Below are 14,563 nucleotides of genomic sequence, written 5' to 3'. Positions count from 1 at the left end.
TGGGAGCTGGGAAGATGGGGTCCCTGTTCCACGGATCTCCCAGAAGAAGGGCCCGGGGGAGGGAGGGGGTGCGTGCTGTGGTGACCTGGTTCCAAGGAAGACAGACCATGCCAGGGTCAGCTCAGAGAGCCTGGGTGGAGAACACCTTGGGTAGACCCGGGAGTGTGAGCTGAGGGCCGTGGCTTCAAGATGGAAGGTGGCTGTCAAGCGGCTCGTGCCATGTGTTACACAATCGTGGACATTCGGAGTCCTTACAGGTTGGAACCAGATGAGGACAGGCGGCAGAGGAGCCACCTGGTTCCAAGCTCAGACTCCAGTCCTGGCTTTGCAGGCACTGTGCATGTGTCCCTGGGGAGTCCCTTCACCCTGCAAGCCTTCGTCCTCCAGTCTGGTGGGACAGGTGAAAGCCACTCCTATCAACAAAGATTGTGTGAGAAACCAAAGTGGAACATTCTGTGACTCTCGAGCATCGAATACGTGACAGATATTCAAACCATGGTGGGCAGGGTGTGTGTGACTCACTTTGAAAAGATCTCTCACTAAGTCACCTTGCTCTGCAGATGCAGCCCCACCTGGTGGCCCTGGCTGGGTCCAAACAGTGGCACCAGCCCTCACCCCCGCCTACAGGGCCAGGAGGATGACCAGTTGCTGTGCTTCTTCCAGGATGGATCCTGGGTTTTCACCTGGTGTCCTTGAGCCCACACCCCTGAGCAGGGTCTCCCCGGGGCCTTTCCTTGCCCATGGGGAATCCCCCTGCATGTTGTCTCCTTAGCCCATGACCGTCTTCCTGCAGCCAGGGAGGCAGGAGAGTGACGGTCCCCACCCTACCCTGAGCAGGGGAAGGAACAGGGTCTGTCACGTGTTCTCCAAGAGAACAGCTGGCATTCCTGAGGGGCCAGGCAGTGTGCCCTGCACGCGGCTGTCCCAGTGGGCGGGCTGCACCCTCCCTTACCTAGCTCTGCTGATCTGCCCTCGGCAGCTGTTTCTGACAGGTGCCCAGACTCTCCACAGCAGATGGTGACCAAAACAGGCTGGTTGGCAGCTTGTGCCTCCGTGTCCCCTCCCTCGCACAGGCTGATGTGTGCACAAACCCCAGGCCCAGCCCTCAGCTCCGCCTGAAGGCACACCCGGGTCACAGGTATGCACCCCCCAGGGCCCCCCTGGGCCGCCACCTCAGCCCGGGACCCTTCAGTTTGGGCCATCAGCCCTTTAATCTAGCATGTGCCGCTCCCAGGCTCGGCTCCCTCCCGCATCCCTCCCCCACAGCAGCCGTGTGGGTCTGCTGGTGTTGGTGCGGGTGGCTGTGCACCCGCAGCTCCCCCTGGTCGGCTTTGGCCTGGGCCCAGTGAAGTCCACCAAGTCCCAGCGGCAGTTGGTCACAGCCACAGGCCTCCAGAGAGGGGGGCCAGGCCAGCCTGTGCTCCCTCTGCTCCCTGGTGTGGCCCTGTTACACGGGCAGAAGACCCCCGGGCTGCTGCTTTGTGGACGGCCTCTGAAAGGCCCGGGAGCCTGATCTCTGTGCAGTAGCAAGACCTGTCTACACCTGCTGCCAGAGGAGTCGGGTCCCGCAGCACAGCTCGCGCGCGAGCAGGGGAGGTGCGCCGGTTCCACGGTTCCACGGCCCCCTCTGCCTTCGCCAGCCTGCGCCTAAGCAGGTAGACCGCGCAAGGCCGAGGCCCCCTGGCTTGGCCGCCCACAGCCTCCTAGGGGCCCGGCCACCGCAAGGGGTTCGGGCTGCTCATTCCAAACAACCAACCAGCCAAGGCAGCCAGAAGAGGGTGACATCTGGCTGAGGCCGTGGCCAAGTCTCTGCTGCTCCATCCCTGGCAGGAAGGAGAGGAGCTCCTGGTGCCAGGTTCTTGAAGAGGAGAGAGGGAATGAGACGTGTGCGCCCCACCCGGCTTTTCCTCTTCTTTTTAACCTGTCACCTCAGCTGCCACTTTCCTTTCCCTGGAACCTGGACACCTGCAGAGCCTCAATCCATCACTTTTTAGAGCACCTGAGTCGACCAAAGTGCCGCGGCAGATGGTGGGAAGGGGAGCCCAAGGGAAGACGCACAGCGGCACGGCCCACGCACATTCCCTCCACGACCACGCACAGCCGAGCGCTAAGCAGAGGAGGGCAGCTGGGAGCTATTTCCTGGGGGCCTCCTGGGCAGCACCCTCCACAATGGGTACATTTTCAGTAACCTGGGTTGGGTCAGAATAAGGCAGGGGACCTCTGTAATGTGCTTCTTGCTTTAATGCCTTTCCTTCCACCTGATTCCCTGGGTGGGGCCTGTGGGTCAGGCTGGAACTGGGAACATGACTTACCCACTTGTGGCAGGTGAGAGGGTGTCTGTTCTTTGCTGAGAGAATGTCTAACATAGTGACCCATCATAGTCTCCAGTGGTCATGGCAACTTATAAGCTGTGTGACCTTGGGCAAATTACTGAACTTTTCCGAACTTCTGTAATTCATCTGGAATCTGAGCATAATAGCCTCCTGGAGAGTGTTTTGTGAACTTTCAACTAAGACCTCTACTAGATAATGTTCTCATTTTAGAGCTGAGCAAAGTCAAGCAAGGAAAGCTGATGTGGCCAAGGCCATGCTGGTAAGAGGACAGGGTATGGGGTGTCCAGGAGTAGGTGGACTAGAAGTTATCAAGATGGGGCAGCACAGCCCAGGGCACATGGAGTCCTGTCCCCCAGCGCTGGCTACCTGCACATTCCTCAGATCCCCCACAGAGAGGTGGTGCCTGACACACAGCTGGGTCTCCCTGCACCGCTTGCTCCTTCTGTCTTTGAGGCAGGGGTTTCCCTGCCTCTGAAGGCGTGGTCTGGGCTCCTTCCCTGCTGACTGCACATCTTCTTTGTGTTATTGTGAATGTGATAACCAGAGTTGGTACTTCACAGCGCAGAGGCTGATGGGAATCACTGCACCTTCTCGGCAGCCTAAGATCAGCTGCGGTCAGGTCAGGACAGGATGGAGTTAGGGATTTTTGAGGTCACTGCAGCTGAGCCTTGCAAGTGTCAAGGATGGACCCGGGGTGGGGGGTGGGGATGGATTTGTGAGCCGTTCAGGATGCATTGTCCAGATTTGCCTGTGACCAGCTCGCTCTGCAATGGCAGACGGGAGAGCCGATGACAGTGTTGATGCCTACAGCTAGGGCCAGGGGGCTGATGGTGCTTGGGAGGGAGGAAGAGGGAGGAAGAGGATGGCTTCAGGCTTGGGTCACTGGGTCTTGTGTTCTGGGGATGGCAAGGTGAGTGGAGGATTCTGATTCTTTGGATGCCAGGAACTGGTAACAATTCTGAGAACTCTATCAGCGACCACGTCAGTCTTTGCGCCGTGCTAGCAATGCACAGTTTCTCTGAGCACATTAATTGGATGGCGAGGAAGAACCAATAGGTGGAAACAGACTTCCAATTAACAAGCAGTCCACGAGCTACACGCTTCTGCATCAAATTCTGATTGTGTCCTAAGGCTGATCACAAGATCAGGAGCATAGCAGCAAAGCCCTGTCATCACAGAGAACTGGCCCCTGGTAGGAAACCAAGCCAGAGAGAGAGAGCCACGTGTCTGGGAGGAAACCACAAAAATCGAGGTTCTCTGGGTGACTTGCTGGGACCTTCTTAGGCTATATCTTCATAGTGATATTTAAACAGGAATATGTAATGGGATCATCCATCGTGTTAGGAGGATGTGAGTGAGGCTCCATCCGCCCCTGTATCCATAGTCACACATCAGTGGATCCAGCCAACTGCGGGTGGATGATGTAAACAACAGTTGTGTCCATAGTGAGTGTGCCTAGACATTCTTCTTGTCATTATTCCCTCAACAACACAGTATGGCAGCTGTCGGCATGGTGTTCACACTGTGCTAGAGGTTACAAGCAATGCAGAGATGATTTCCAGTATGCCGGGGGATTGTGCCAGTTACATGCTGGGCTGTTTTATGTAAGGAACCGAGCGTCCTTGGAGTTGGGTATCTCGGGGATCCTGGACCCAGCCTTGTGCTGTCCCACAGTGCACGTGGAAGGCCTGATAGTTCAGGCAGGTATGCTGAGTGGTTGAGAACATGGGCTCCAGGGTGAGACCACTTGGTGCCCATTTTGCACCCTTCTTTTCTGAGTGGCCCTTTACCAGGGGGCTGATGATATTTCCTTCATCAAACGAGGTCACTGGATACAGTATTCTCCATGCCAGCAGTACACCGCGCGGCACAGAGCATCGCCTGAGCGCCAGTAGCTCTGGGTCCCTGCACTCCTTGTCTCCTTGTCTCTGGGTACATGGCATGTTCACTGGGGTCTAACAGAGGTCAGTGGAGATGTCCTTGCACAGAGTCAGAGGAAAGCCATCACCCCTCAAACCTGCATCAGGCTCTTCCCATTGCCGTCATTTGTGACATTGGAGGATGGAGAGCTTGGCCAGGTGTTCCCCAATGCTGTGGCATGGGAAGCCTAGCCCACAGGTTGTGCCTTCAAAGTGCCACAAATGTCAATGGCCTGTGAAAATCAAGCCACTCATTTGGGTGCAGGTGGAACTCAGGAAAGGTAGAACAAGGCTTTGGTTAGGTTCTTGGTTTCCACTGTGCTGGGCACAACCTTCCCACCTTACAAACCCCAGGTGACTTTCCACTGGCTTGGAAAGGTAAGAGCATCACAGAAATGACTAGCACCTTTGAACAGCCCTGCTAAAATAGACTCCATTGGATGCATTATTTCAAATATATAATTTCATCCATCACTCAAAATAGCGCTGAGAGGACTGGATCTCATTCCGGTTCTATAGGAGAGAGGGCCGTAGCTCCATGCCAGGTGCTCAAGGTCACGTGGTGGCCCAGCTCAGACCCTCTGGCCACCAACCTCTGTACCACATGAATTGCTTGAGCACCCCTGGAGCGAGCATAAGGGGTTTTCGACACTTAGAGGAGCACAGTGCTACGTGTTAAGTATATTGTGCTTCCAGAACTTCACTTCACGGGGATTTTTATTGTCTTAAGCAGAAAGCATGCCAAGATATGCAGATTTAAATTGTGTAGTCAGCTGTGTTCCTGCTCTCTTCTCTGGAGGGAGTTCCATTCTTCCACTGGTTCTGAGCCTTGGTGATAGTGAAGATCATGCTTTGGCAAAGACCACTCGTGACCCATTTTGGATTCTCCCTACCTCCGCGCTGCCACTTCTGCACCTCTCCCTGCCTCCCTCCCGCCTTCCCTCCCATCCTTCCTCCTTTCAAAAAACAAACAAGACAAAAAAATGTCTGACCTCACTTCATTGTTAAGAAGTGTAAACAGCCTGCCCAGGGCGCCCTCCACCGCACCCCCACTCAGGCCCTCGGTCTTCTTTTTGGTACTGTACTGGCAATGGGAAGAACCCAAGAGGCCAGAGTCCTTCCATGATACCTGGTTACAAGTCAAGGTGCCCTGCCTGGGACTAGAGAGCGCCTACGGCTCTGACCACAGCAGCCACGAGCCTCTCCTCTAGTCGAGTCCCACAGTCCCTTTCTGGGTGGGGCTGGCCACACACAGGTCATCGCTGAGCTTCAGAAGACACCAAATCTGCTGCTGCCCTTGTTTCCATAGAGCACCGTCGGGGCTCTCAGCCGTGGGCTGGAGGCTGAATCATGACAGCAGTCTGTACCTTAAGTGCTCATGTCTATTTTTTCCTCCTATTTTTAGTTTCCTTGCATAATAATTAAAAGCCTCGCCATGACGTCGCGAGGTTACCCGGATGGCGGCCCGAGGGAGGCTTTTTGCTGGCCAGCTGGCCGCGTGTTCGTAGTGACACATGTGACCTACCCCAGGGCAGGGAGGTCTCAGAGGAGGTTCTGATTTCTTAATATTGAAATGAGCACAACGTGTACTGTCTTAATCAGTGAGTTAAAGGAAAAAAAACACAATAGAGTTGCCAGGTTTCATTTTTGAGTTTGGTACAAGAGGACTTTAAGAAACTGTGATTGCTCTTTTAGTTACTGCAGAAAGTTCATTTTTCCCTGTGTTCAGGAGGCTCTGCCAGCAGTTGTGTGTAGACAGTTGAATTAGGGTTCAATAGAATTAGGGCCTTCCTGTGGACCCCACGCTTGTAGCAGGCATGTGTGCTACACCCTGAGTGCTTTTCTCTCTGGACTGGCTTTGATCACATTTCATAAACTCAGAATACATAAATATCCACTTAAAATTGAAGCTGACATCTTCTGACATAAACTGCCTTCTTTTGGAATATATGATATTTTAAAGAAGGGCTGTATTAAGGAATATTGTTAAATATTAATAAAGAAGGGATTTACTAATGGTAACAAATGACCTTTACAACATCATAATGAAAATGTTTCAATCATTATCTTGAGAAAATAATTAATCTTTTACTAAAAAAGCTGATATCTTACATGTAGTCATTCTTAACGTACTTCTCAATTTATTCCAAATGTAACATTTTCGTAAAACCAACAGCTGGTCAGTTGCTGGGGCTATGTACACTCGAGTCTGGTTCCCTGGTACTTGGTACAGTGCCTGAAGAGGACACAGTGAATGGTTCCTAAACTAAACTGAAAAAGAAAGTTGGCTTAAAAGCTTTGTGGGTGTATGCATCGTGAAACGTGTGTACAGATACACAGAGAGGTAGACATAGATTCAGATATCATATATAATGTGAAATGCTGTGTTATATGTGTAGTGCCAGGAAGCTCCATGAGAGCATGCTGAATCTCACAGGGTTAGACATTTGAAATCAAAACATAATTTTGAAATATATAACAAAGTCTCAAAAATTCAACAATACAAAGCAGCCAATTGAAAAATGGACAAAAAATTGGAACAGACATTTCACCAAAGATACGTAAAAGAAAATAAGAACACTAAAAGATGCCCAGTGTCGTCCTTCATGATTAGGGAAAAGAACACTGAAGCTATCCTGAGATGCCACGATGCACGTTTAGGATAAATTATGAAATAGCGACAGTCCCAGTGCCGGCACCCCATAGGGCAGTGTGAACCTCTTGTGCTGCTCGTAGGAAGGCAAAATGGCATCACCACTTCGGAAAACCACTTGGAAACTTCCTGCCAAGCTTTACACACGTTTCCCCTTGTGACCCGGCACCTCACTCCTAGATGTTTACCTAGGAGAAAGAAGACGTGTGCTCACAGACACCCAGTCCAGTGCTTGTGGCAGCCATATTCCTGGGAACCAAAACCACCTGGTGATGGATCAGCAACTGAGAAGCCCTGTGGTCCAGACAGCCAGACCCAGAGGCTGGTGCCTGGGCCTGCTGAGCTCTTGTGCATTAAAGGCACCAGGAGGCACAGAGGCTGCCCAGCCCGAGGATTTCCTAACCTTCTCTTGCCCCCTCCCTGCACAGATGGGCTCACTCTAAGCTCCCTTCTCTGACTGAGGAAACATCTAAAAGATATGCATTTCTCTTAGGCCCCCTTCCTAGGAACTTCATCAAAGAGCAGGAAGGATTAGCCATAGAGAAGAGCCTCCAGGCCCCCAGCCCAGACCACTTTCATGTCTTCCTCTAAGGGCGGATCCAAGGGCAGCCTGGGAGACTGTGCCAGAAGGTGCTGCTGCTCAGGGTGGTTCCAGCCTGTGTCTGGGATTCCTGGCAGCCTCCCACAGCTGAGAGGAACTGTCCCAGGCTCGCTCATCTCTCCTAAAAATCATTTACTATTCCTCCCAAAATGCCTGCCGCCCTGCTTCCCTCTCCCCTGGGAAGAGGGTGTTTAAACTGTGACCCTTGCTTTCTTTGAGTGCCAGATTGTATATGGCCCCTGGGAACACGTGTCCATTGAATAATAAACCCAGTGCCTCCTGCTGGTGATCTGTGTCTTCAGCTGCCTCGTGGGTGGAGGAGAACTTCCCCAGATCCTGCAGCCCCCGTCACTGACCATAAGGCAAGAAAGGAGCAGAGGCAAGGCAGAGTCTAAGAGCTGAAGCAGCGCAGGTGTGCACTCCAACATCGCGCATGGCCCTTGGCAAGCTGACCACGGAGACGTCCGTGGTCAGATCTGGAAAGGGACACAGAAGAAGGTCACTAAACGTCAACAGCCGCTGTAGACAACAATGACTACTCACTGTGGGAGAGAGTAACCTGATTTGGAACCGGCCACATTATATATTTAAAATGTCCAATCTTCAAGAAAATAAGATACAAAATCCACAAAAGTACAACTTAGTAGACAAAGACTTTAGGTTAGCTGTTATAAATAGGCTGAAAAAAAGGAGATCACATCTGAAGAATTAAAGAAAATATAAAAACAGTATTTCACTAAATAAAGAATATCAATAAGGAGGTAGAAATTATAAGACAAAGAACTAAATAAAAATTCTGGAACTAAACAGAACTAAGTAGAAATTCAAAGGTGCAGTCTTTTTTTAAAATCCACATTTTTTATTGGTGCATTATAGTTTCACAAAATGATGGGATTTGTTTCATTTGAGTATATGCACATGATCGAACAATATAATTTGGCCAATATCCCTCCCCAGCACTCCTCCCTCCCTAGCACTTCCCCCTCCCTCCCCAGCACTTCCCCCTCCCTCCCCAGCACTTCCCCCTCCCTCCCCAGCACTTCCCCCTCCCTCCCCAGCACTTCCCCCTCCCTCCCCAGCACTTCCCCCCTCCCTCCCCAGCACTTCCCCCTCCCTCCGCACCTCCAGCCCTTGGCCCCTTTCCTCTTCTGATCTCCCTTTGGTTTTCAGGAGATCTGTCCCCACCTTTCTTATTCCTCTCCAGCTTATGCATATGAGAGAAAACACACAACCCTTGATCTTCTGAGTTCGACTTATTTTGCTTAACATAAGGGTGTCAAGTTCCACCCATTTTCCTGACATAATTTTAAATGACATAATTTCATTTTTTTTGTGGCTGAATAAAACTGCATTGTGTATATGAACCGCATTTTCTCTATTCATTTATCCCCTAGTGGACACCCAGTCTGGTTCCATAGTTTGACTATTGTGAATTGTGCTGCTTTACACATGGGTAGGTACGCCTGTGTCAAGGTAGCATGACTATGATTCTTCAGGATAAATCTGAGGAGTGGCAGAGCTGGGTCATACAGTGGTTCACTCCTAGTCTTTGAGGACCCTCCGTGTTGATTTCCAGAGTGGTCGTACTAATTTACTATCCCAGCAACACTTTTAGACCCACAGTATGAACAGTCTTTTATGCCAACAGCATAAGATGTTCCTTTTTCTCCAGCATTCCTTCTTGTTTGCATTCTTGATGACTGCCGTTCTGACTGGTGTGAGGTGAAGTCTCGGTGTAGTTTTGATTTGCATTTCCATAATTGCTAGAGATGTTGAACATTTTTTCATGTATTTGTTGGCCATTTGTATTTCTTCTTTTTAAAATTTTTTTTAACTGTAGTTGGACGCAGTACCTTTATTTTATTTATTTATTTATTTATTTATTTATTTTTATGTGGTGCTGAGGATCGAACGCAGAGCCTCACACATGCTAGGCGAGCGTTCTACTGTTGAGCCACAACCCTAGCCCCTGTGTTTCTTCTTTTGAGAAGTATCTGTTTAATTTATTTGCCCATTTATTAATTGGGGTTTTTTTTCACTTATTTAGTTTTTATTAATATTATTTTTAAATACACAACAACAGTGGAATGCATTACAATTCTTATTACACATATAGAGCATAATTTTTCGTATCTCTGTATATAAAGTATGTTCACACCAATTTATGCCATTATACATGTACTTTTTTTGCATTACAATTTTTAATACACATATATACCACAATTTTTCATATCTCTGTTTGTCTATAAGGTATGTTGACACCCAATTCAAGTCTTCACACATGTGCTTTGTATAATGATTAATTTATTAATTATTATTTTTTTTAATTTAGTTGTAAATAGATACAATAATTTTATTTTTATGTGGTGCTGAGGCTCGAACCCAGTGCCTCACACATGCTAGGCAAGTGGCACTTGCCTACCACTTAGCTACAACCCCAAACCTAATTGGGTTTTTAGGGGGGTTTCTTTGGTGTTAAATTTTTTCAGTTCTTTATTCTAGCTATTAATCCTCTGACTGAAGAGGAGCTAGTGATGACTTTCTCCCATTCTGTAGGTTCTCTTCACATTCCTAATCGTCTCCTTTGCTGTGCAGAAGCTTTTTAATTTGATGCCATCCATTTATTAACTCTTGGCATTATTTCCTGAGCCCTAGGGGTCCTATTGAGAAAGTCATTGCTACATGCTGAAGTGTTAACCCTACATTTTCTTCTAGGTGTTGCATAGTTTCTGGTCTAATCCAAGGCTTTGATGCATTTGGAGTTGATTTTTGTGCAGGCTGAGGGATAAGGGTCTAGTCCCCTCCTTCTACATGTGGATAACCAGTTGGCCCAGCACATTTGTTAAAAAGGGTATCTTTTCTCCAGTGCGTGTTTCTGGCACCTTTGTCAAGGATCACATGACCATGTCTGTGTGGTTCGTCCCCATGTCTTGCAGTCTGTACCTTTGGTCTATGTCTGTTTTAGGCCAGGACCACACAGTTTTTGTTGCTGTAACTCTGCAGTCGAATTTGAAGTCAGGTATTGTGTGCCATCAGCACTGCCTTTTGGGCTTAGAATTGCTTAGGTTCTTTGGGGCTTTTACTCTTCCAGTGAATTTCAGGGCCATTTTTTCTAGTTCTGTGAAGAATGTCATTGGTATCTTGATGGGGACTGCATTGAACTTGTATATTGTTTTTGGTAGTATGTCATTTTAACAATATTAATTCTGCCTATCTGAGCATGGAGAGCTTTCTGTCTTCTTGTGTTTTTTTTTTTTTTTTTCAGTTTCTTTCTTCAATTTTTTTTTTAGTTTTCATTGTAGATATCGTTCACCTCCCTGGGTAGATTTATTTGTAGGGTTACTTTTTGTTCTGTTTGGTTTTGGTTTTTGTTTTGAGGCTATTGTGAATGGGATTGTTTTTCTGATTTCTTTCTCAGCAGATTCATTGTTGATATAGAGGAAATCTGTTGATTTTTTTTTTAACTGCATCCCCAGTCCTTTTTATATTTTATTTATTTTGAGACAGGTTCTCACTAAGTTGCTGAGGCTGGTCTCAAACTTTTGATTCTCCTGGCTCAGCCTCCCCAGTCACTGGGATTATAGGAGTGTGCCCCCCTGCCCTGCTACAAGCCGTGCATTTTTGTGTGTTTATTTTGTAACCAGCCCCTTTCCTGAATTTTTATATTAGCTCTAGCATTTTTTTGGCGGAGATTTTTTGGATCTTCTAAGATGGGATCATATCGTCTGCAAACAGTGATAACTTCTTTCTTTCCTATTTTTATCCCTTTAATTTCCTTCTCTTGCCTAATTGCTTTGGCCGGAATTTCTAGCACTGTATTAAATAAGAGTGGTGAGAGTGGACATCCTTATCTTGTCTCATATTTTAAAGGAAATGCTTTCAGTTTTTCCCCATTCACTATGAGGTTGTCCTTGGGTTTTTCATCTATAGCCTTTATGATGTTGGGGTAGGTTCCTCCCGGCCCTCATTTCTTCAATGTTTTTATCATGAATGGGTGCTGAATTTTATCAAAGGCTTTCTCAAAGAAAACTACCCTATAGGAGTTGTCAAATGGAAGAAAGAGCAAACTTGAAGATAAGATAGTGGAGATTATCAATCTGAGTAACAGAAAGGAAAAAGAATGAACAAAAAACAATGATGGTTACACTATAACTCTTGAGAGTATGCTTGTGTTAGTCAGGCTTCCGTCACTGTGACAAAATACCTGAGAGAATCAGCTTATACAGAGGAAAGGTTGATTTCTGCTCTCAGTGTCAGAGATTTCGGTTGGCCTGGTGCTTTGGGGCCTGTGTCGAGGCAGCACACCACTGTGGGGGTGTGGCCGAGGAGCCTGCTCACCTCACGGAAGCACAGCTGGGAAGTGAAGAGAGAGAGGGGAAGGGGCTGGGGCCCAGTGTCCCCTCCCAGGCTCACCCCAGCCAGCTAACTTCTTCCCACTAGGCTCCACCCACCCCCTGAAAGTTCTGCCACCTCTCAATAGCACCATGGACTGGGGACCAAGCTTTCATCCCCTGGGCTTTTGGAGAACATTCAAGATCTAAACTCAAGTAATACTAAAAACCATTACCTTGTCAACTTTAAAAGTGTGAAATTTTCAGTTGTGAACTATATGGTATGTAAACTCTATCTCAGTAAAATAATTATCTGTAAGGGGGGAAAAGGGAACTCTGTTAGAGAATGCTCTGGAAGACTAGAAGACTGGGCTCAAAGAGGAAAAGAGGTTTCCCAGGAGGACAGCCTCCTGGTTTAACCTTCTCATTTTACAGCCGAGGAAGCTGAGGCCCAAATGGGTGAAACAAACTGCCCAGTGCTTGTGACACACGGGTCGGGACTTTCTTTAAAGGTTCTTCAGCCTGGGGGATCCCAGTTCTCCTGAGATTATTCTTAATTTGACACCAAAAGTCCCACATCCTGAGAAACCTTCTAGCACCATTGGCCACTCTGTATACTGTTCAAATTGGAATCAGTCTTCTTTTCAGCCGTCTGAGTTGCTGGGATTTGCACATAAATGAGAAATGGTGGCATTCAGAAAGGCTCCTGGGCTTTACTGAAGTCAACATTCTGAACTTAAGCAGCCAGCGTGTTGCTTTACGTTCTTCTGTTCGACCTTTTGGGATGAAGGATCTTTCCTTTTAATAAAATCTGCATTGCATCCCCAAGGTGAAACCTGGTGTCCTTGGCTTTTCTGAAAAGTGAAAAGTGGCTTTCCTTTGTGTACTAAATGCTAAGAGTATAACAAAAACATAGGTTGCTGTTAATGGATCGCAGATATGAAAAAGCAGATTATAACCCCTCAGAGATACATGCAGAGAGGAGAGGGGGGGAGAGAGAGAGAGAAGGAAGGAAGGAGGGAGGAAGAGAGATCCATTTCTCCTGCAACTAAAATCCATGAAAGTAAAACCCATGCAGGGAAAGTCATTTGAATTCTTCTTCACAACCAGCAGACCTCAAAGGAAGGATCAAATCAAGAGAAACCAGCAGACCTTGAACGTGTGATTGATGTGAACCATCTTGTGGGTGGAGCGGCTCCCTAAGCCAGAGCCAGAGGGTGGTGGCACGTCTCAGCCACTGCACCCTGAGCCTGTTCCTCTGGCCTGTGCAGGAGGTCACAGCCCAGTCCTCCTCCTTTTGAGGCCAAGGTCAGCCAGGCCCAGGCTAGCCTGGTGGGGTTCGAGGTAGGCAAGTCTTCGTGCACCCCCTGTGCTTGGCATTTGAAAGGTGTGGGAGACAGAGATGAAGGTGGTCGGGTGGCTGCCTCCTTACCCGGCCCCCACCGCAGCTCGGGCAGCCTTGCAGACCTTGCTGTAGGCGAGCAGGTGAGCCCCTGGACACCTGCCACCTCGGCCTGGGAGCAGGCGGCCCCTCTCGTCCCGTGAAGTGCTCCTTCATCCACTGTGATCACGGGCATGGAAGACAAAGAGCACCCAGCTGGTCCACCCTGGGTGGGGCACTGAAGACCTCTTCCCGTTGCCTGGAGCCCCCTCCTGTCCTGTCTGCTGAATTCTCGCCCTGCCACCCCGTTTCACTTATTCTCGGCAGTACCAGAACTTGCCCGCCCCCCCAGGCCTGCCAGCTCTCCTCAGCTAGGCCAGGCTGCCCCCTGACCTCCCCAGGCTTGGTTGTGGAGCCCCTCAGCTCAGAACTTGCCCTTCATGACAGAAGTCCACCCCGGGAGAGTCCAGGTTCACTCCCACCTCCTCCAGAGACATCTTTCCAGCTGGATAAGCCTTGCCTTCCTCCAGCCCCTCAAAGGACTCTCTTTGCACTTTCCACATTCTAGAACACTGCTTCCACAGTGGATATTCAGGATCGCGGAAGTCCAGTCAACTCCAATGAAGTCTGTCCTCTTCAGGGACAGGGATAGGGAGTGTTGGGTAGGACCAATGGAAGAAACAAAATGTCTCTGTGGGGCTCTGCTTCCTGGTTGTCATTGTCCTTTCCTAGGCCCAGGGTGACTGAGCATCACTAGTGGGTACTTTGCCGCTCGCTGTGGCAAGGAGAAAAGCTCACCTGGTGCATCACGGCCTCTGCCCAGAAACCACATGGGTCACTTCCACTCATTGTTGGCCAGAGCCACTCACATGGGCAACATGACCTCAAGGGGGAGGGGGAGAGAATTTGGGGACCACCACCACAATCTTCCACACCTGTCCCATAGGGCAGAGTGTCTCCAACTGTAACACACGAGGCCCCCTGCAGATCTTTTACAATACCAATTCAGACTCAGTGGGTCTAGAGGGGGACTCGGATTTTGCATTTCAAGCAAGCTGCTGCCACTAACTAACCCTAACCCTAACCCTAACCCTAACCCTAACCCTAAACCCTAAACCCTAACCCTAACCCTAACCCTAACCCTAACCCTAAGCTAAGCTAACCCTAACCCTAACCCTAACCCTAAGCTAAGCTAAGGAGCTAGGGTGGCGCTTCAGAGCCTTCTTGGTTAGGAGGGCATCCTGAGCCCCATCCTTCCGCCCCTCCACAGAGACAAAGCTCAGCCAGCAGCTCTGTCATTTTGCATTGCAAACCAAGAGAAATAGGCTGGCGGCTCAGAAAGACC

The 14,563-nt window shown here is 49.0% G+C and overlaps 1 protein-coding gene across 4 annotated transcripts in view; it reads left to right on the top strand.

Annotated features, from left to right (window-relative positions):
* Msra (methionine sulfoxide reductase A) overlaps positions 1-14,563 on the top strand; it is a 306,864-nt gene that overhangs the window by 278,660 nt on the left and 13,641 nt on the right. The gene's annotated exons all lie outside the window — the stretch shown is intronic.

The sequence above is a fragment of the Marmota marmota genome, unplaced genomic scaffold, assembly GCF_001458135.2.
Source record: "Marmota marmota marmota unplaced genomic scaffold, marMar, whole genome shotgun sequence".
Lineage (NCBI taxonomy): Eukaryota > Metazoa > Chordata > Mammalia > Rodentia > Sciuridae > Marmota > Marmota marmota.
This window is presented reverse-complemented; position numbering and strand designations above follow the sequence as displayed.